Genomic DNA, 5,939 nt, shown 5'->3' with positions numbered 1-5,939 from the left:
GATTTTCAGGCTTTAAAATTTAAAAAACCATGGTGTTCATGTCAGAAGTGGTGGGTACACGCCGTGCAAATTTCCTTCCTCTTTTTTTTTAAAAAAAGAGTGGGACTTGTGAAAAATTTTCTTTTCCAATTTTGCTACAATTACATATATTCTGGGTACATATTACCCTCCCCAGACCCCACGTGTGGGATTATACTGGGTTGTTGTTGTTGTTGTTGTTGTTGTTGTTACATATATTCCTTGACCAACTGCCAAGTTTTATATTACTGACTAGATGTTGGTTGCCCGTGCAGAGCACGGGCCCAACGACCAACACTTCAACAACAGAATCCTAGAATACGTGATCTACTTTATTAATTAACACCAAATGTTATGTAGTAAGTTATATACATCTTGTAAGTTAGTCAAAAAGTTAACAGGTGCAGACATTTGCCTTCTTGTGTGTATATCGTCGATGCATCTTCAAATCTGTATTTGCATTCTCGTGTGTATATTGCAACTTCAGAACATCAGTAGTTTGTTTCTTTTAGCTTGCCCATAGTATTCAAGCAGGTACTGCGTTCGAACGTCCTTGTGTTCCTATCTTCGTTTCAAAAGCTGCCGGTAGCACCTCTTGGATCACCAGGCGTGATTCCATTTAACTACAAACATAGATAAAATACTTGCATTGTTGAGTAGCTATGGGACAATGCAAAGAAAAACTTATGTCTTCTGAGTTACTGGAGTAAAGTTAAAATCTATTACACAAGGTATAACTTTTTGTCAGACAATAATTGTGCAATGTTGTTCAAATAAAATCAATAACTATGGAGAGGAGGGCTAGAAGTAAGGAGCCTATATACATTTCCATATAAGTTCAATTGCCAGTTATGTGAAGGAGGGCTTAAGGTTAAAAGCTTATAGCAAGAGCTGACAAAGTAGTTGCCATCATTATCCTTTTTCCTGATCATTCTGTTAAATTCTGTTGTAGGAAGAGGAATCGCATAAAATCTGCAACATTTTATCAGCAATGCACAAAATGTCTTCATCAGTTATCCAGTAACTTAGTTTACATAGATAGATAAGCTTAGTAGAAACGTAGTTTTAGTGAGTATTACTATATATTGTCAGTGTATCCATGTCTCTGTTAAATGTCATAGAACCTTCTTATTTGATGCACAAATATTGATGCTCTCTCAACAAAAGAAAAAGTACGCACAGATTGTTCATACTTCTATTCACAGTAATGCAAGAGCTGCACATAAGTAGTTTTATAGTGAGTACTGAGTAGTACCATACGTTGTCATTGTAACCATACCCCAGTTAAATGTTATAGAAGGTTCTTATTCGATATACAAATATTGATGATAAAGTATTATTTCTACACAAAAGAAAAAGTACGGTCAAATTGTTCATACTTCTATTCACGACCAAGGCAACAGCTGCACATAAATAGTTTTATAGTGAGTAGTACTATATGTTTTCAGTGTAACCATGCTTCTTGTTAAATACTATAGAAGGTTATTATTTGATAAATAAATATTGATGGTAAGTGTTCATTCTCAACAAAATAAAAAGTATGGTTAGATTATTCATACTTCTGTTTATGATCATGGTAAGAGCCGCACATAAACATGAAAAATTAGTAAGTTTTTTTTTTTGGTAACTATCATTTTCATTAATTACCAAGTATCGTATTGACAAAGCTAGGCTATACAACTCAGCCCCATGTACATAATTCCTACCTCTATTTCACTGAGATACTCCTATACTACTACCATATTGCTAGTTTGGAAATCTATTCTCCATCAATCCATGTAGCCCTTCATTTGTTCGTACATAACAAATATAGGCAATATCTCTAGCAAGTAATTCTCCGGATTTCTCCTTCTTCATGAAGATTCTGAATAAGTAAGTTTGCCAAAACCAAGTTGGTACTCAGATGAATAAGTTAATAACAATACTGATCAATATAGGCGATATTACTACCTACATGTATCTGCATATGTTGCAATATAGGCAACAATACTACCTACAATGTAAGTGCTACATAAGAAGAAAAGGGAAAAAACATCATTCGGTGTATATGAGTAATGCTAAGTGCACGGTATTGATGTTAGATGTGTTTGATTTGGATTAATGAAGTTCACTTAGATAACACATCAAAATGTATTAGAAGAAAAGAATCCACAATCCATGAGATACTGTAATTATAGAGTACCAGGCATTAAAAAGGTATACATATGCAACATCCTATAAAGAAATGAATGAGTCCCTTTTTAAAATACAAAGAGAGCATCAAACTTGACATGCATAGTGCCTTCCAGATGAAAGTGTCACAGAACCATCGAAGACAAATTGATGTTCTCCATATGGATATCCTAAAACGCCGGTCCATCAAATTAACCTTAAACATTATAATTCAACACCACAAACATCCTAACTTTCACTTCTTTCATTTCATTTAAATATGCAATCAACTTGGCTTTGTTTTGACGATTGGCTGAAGCGAGGATGGCCGAAGCCACGGCCTTTGCTTTTCTTAACTTTCTTCTTAGGATTTCCTGTTGTGCAATGGGAGATTGTTGAATAAATCTTATACTATGTACCTAAACTTCAATAGGACCATCACAATCTAACAACGGGGAAAAAGGCTTCACATTAACACACCATCACAATTACTAAATGGCAACAGTAACAGAATACCATTTTTGCTTTCACGAACAAAGAATTGTTTTAAAAGTTCATCGTGACTTACTTGAAAGAGTATCTTTTTGTCGGTTACCTCTCTTTGACGCTCATGTTTCCAACTTCCTCTTTATAATTTTGTTACGTTTATGTGAACAAACGACCATAGGCTGGGTTTGGTGTCTTCCTTGGAGCTTTCTCTTGTTCCATCCTATCAAACATCAGTTAAGAGGTAGATATTAGTGGAGGCATCACCTTCCACGTACACTTTCAAAGAGACCGAAGAAATTTTAAATCACTAACATGAAAATATTTGTCTCAAAGACAACAATAACGATGAAAAGTAAATATAGAAAATATTTCAATAAAAAAAGTTCATCATTATTTAGATTCCACTTAGAAAAGCGTAAATAAAGAACCTCATAAAAAAAGAATAACTTCGTCAAAAGAGAAACAGAATAGTGAAAGCAAATGCTCAACGCAATCACTAAGCACACAATAACATAATATGGACAAGGCATATCATCAAATACCATATGTGCAGAGTCTACTTCGATATTTTTTGTTACTTTGTCACGATATATGAAAGATTGGCTCCTTTAGTGCAATCAATTTTAGCCAAATTTATCTTCTTTGTCTGCATTGTTTCGCTTTCTAATTATCTGATTGGCTTAGGTATCCAAATGATTAAAACGAATTGGGGCATCTATTCCGGGAATTGTTACAGCGGAGAATCTATAATTCAAGTTGTTTTTGTGAAGTGTCATCTTCCACATCAGAAAGATATTTTTTTGATAGTTTTATAAAAATTAACCCAAAATTAAAGGGGGGGAAAGTACCTTGGAAACTATAACCTAGATATATATCTTGTGAAACAGAGATAGAGAAGAAAAGCAGAAAAAAAACATAACAAACAATGAAAAAGAAAAGAAGTACCTTAGGATTTAGGTATGTGTAGAGAGAGAGATTGAGGGAGTGCTTCTTAAAAGAGAGAGACATTGATTCAAACTTCAAAGGGAAAGATACCGATGATGCAAAGATGTATCTATGACCCAAGTGAAAAATTTACCAATTTATCCCTCAATTTGGTCGACCAATGCAAGAACGGGCCCAACATATACATTTCTTTTTTCGTGCATTGGATATGATATAATCAGTACTATGATTGCAAGAAATACATTTGAATCAATGGACACAAAATCTTGCATTTTTAAGTTCGGTATTTCAAATGATTTTATCCATTATTAGCTAGAATATCTACCCACATGCTGGATATAGAATTAGACGCAGGGAAACATAAAGGAAATGTACACAACACTTTGTTATTAATAAAGTCTCGACAAACTGATGATGTGGCATGGATATTTAAATCCATGATTCAACACGCCGCTCCTGCCCATCACTGTCAAATGCTATATAAAAAAGCAAAAGAGGTGGTTTCAGTAATGTATCAAACTACAAATTCAACAAAAAGCACAAAAAGATAGGAATATAATATTGAGTCTGTTATACAAGTAGATGAGTTTGAATCTCAATTTGCGTTAGCATAGTCAAATTATGATGTAGCACAAAAAGCATACAATATTGAATGTGAAACTCTTTCTTCCCATAAAAAGGTCCATAAGACATATCCTTGTCCAAGGACAACATACCAAAGTATATTAGCTTTGCCATAGCAGCTCTTTTCCTTCATTCGACCAAGTACAATTTCACGTGCCCATAACTCAGGGCTATACTTCGAATCAAGATGGAATTCAAGCACCTAATATGTCACAACCCAAAATCCCACTCCGGTCGTGATGGCGCCTCTCGTGAAGACAAGGCCAGCCAAACAACTCGGATTTGCCTTTTCAAAAATAGTAAAACATGAATAAACAGTCTAAATATGATTAAATATTAATAATTAGTGGAAATACAACCCAATCACAGCCCAAATCGGGTATCACAAGTCACGAGCATTCTACAAGAATGAAAGTTACACTTTACAGTCTAGAAATACACTGAACAAGAATAATGAACAAATATAGGAAGACAGTGGTGTTGCGAACGCTGGCAGTCACCTCGCTAAAACCTCTACAACTCTGCCTCCACGCAGCCAATACCCGTTACGGGGTGAATAAATACCTGCAACTGCACGCGAGGTGCAGGGAGTAAAGTGAGTACTCCAACTCAGTGAGTAATAAAAGTAAATAACAACTGAGCGGTAAGAAATCACGTATAGCAGATCATCATGCCGTATAGAAGCAGAGAAAAATCCTTTTTGAGAAAAGCAGTGAAGATATGAAGTCTTTAAAGAAACCTTTTAGCTCAGTTTAAAGACTCTTTTAAAAATGTCTTTTTCAATAGTTACGCAAATGAATGCAGTAGCAATAGTGCATATAAGCACAGAAATCCGCCCCTCGGGCCCCACACTCAATGTCAGATAATACCAGAATAGCAGGTAAAGAATTTCAAGAAGTAGCACAACAACAGATAATGAATAAATGCATTAGTGCAATGCAAATGCATATGTCGGTACACTCTAGTACCCGCTGCGGCATACAGCCCGATCAATTTAACGTCGACGGCGCTCACTAGGGGTGTGCAGACTCCGGGAGGGGCTCGTACAGCCCAAGCGCAATATCAAGTCATCTCGTGGCATCGACCAGGCTCTCGGCCTCAATATCAATATAATCAACCAGGCTCTCGGCCTCAATATCAATATAATACCGCTGCGGCGCACAGCCCGATCCATGCTCAGTCCAGAAATCATCTTAAGCCCCTTGGGCATTTGTAAAACAGTAGTTCTCATCCCCAAAATATCATTTAAGTTTTCAAATCTTAGAAAGATGGCTGAGTTGCAAAACAGTATTTAAAACCTTGAACCGAGATCAAATAATATGCAAAATATGTAAAAACAGTGATATCAATCCCTGAAGGATTCAAATAATTGGCGTGAAGCCCAAATATAATAAATAAATCCAAGTAGGATGATTATCAAGTAAGGTCTAGTTGAAAACACAATAGAAACATCTCTCGGGACGGACCAAGTCACAATCCCCAATAACAAACGATTCCGCACTCGTCATAGGGTGCGTGTCTCACCTCAATATAGCACTACGATGTGCAAATCCGGGGTTTCAAACCCTCAGGATATCATTTACAAGCATTACTCACCTCAAGCATGCTGAAATCCTAGCTCGCCACTCCCTTGCCTCTCAAATTAGCCTTCTCGTGCGACGAATATGCTCAAAATCACAACGAATATGTCTCATTATGCTAAAGGGACAATA

The 5,939-nt window shown here is 36.0% G+C and overlaps 1 long non-coding RNA gene across 1 annotated transcript; it reads right to left on the bottom strand.

Moving 5' to 3' along the window:
• Nucleotides 1–329: 329 nt before the first annotated feature.
• LOC107801989 (uncharacterized) lies at nt 330–3,887 on the bottom strand. The gene is made up of 3 exons (XR_001651740.2): nt 3,604–3,887; nt 2,738–2,878; nt 330–641 (listed from the first exon to the last, which is right to left on the bottom strand). It is a non-coding gene; the product is annotated as an uncharacterized LOC107801989 (long non-coding RNA).
• Nucleotides 3,888–5,939: the final 2,052 nt, after the last annotated feature.

Source organism: Nicotiana tabacum, chromosome 7 (genome assembly GCF_000715075.1).
Source record: "Nicotiana tabacum cultivar K326 chromosome 7, ASM71507v2, whole genome shotgun sequence".
Classification (NCBI taxonomy): Eukaryota; Viridiplantae; Streptophyta; class Magnoliopsida; order Solanales; family Solanaceae; genus Nicotiana; species Nicotiana tabacum.
This window is presented reverse-complemented; position numbering and strand designations above follow the sequence as displayed.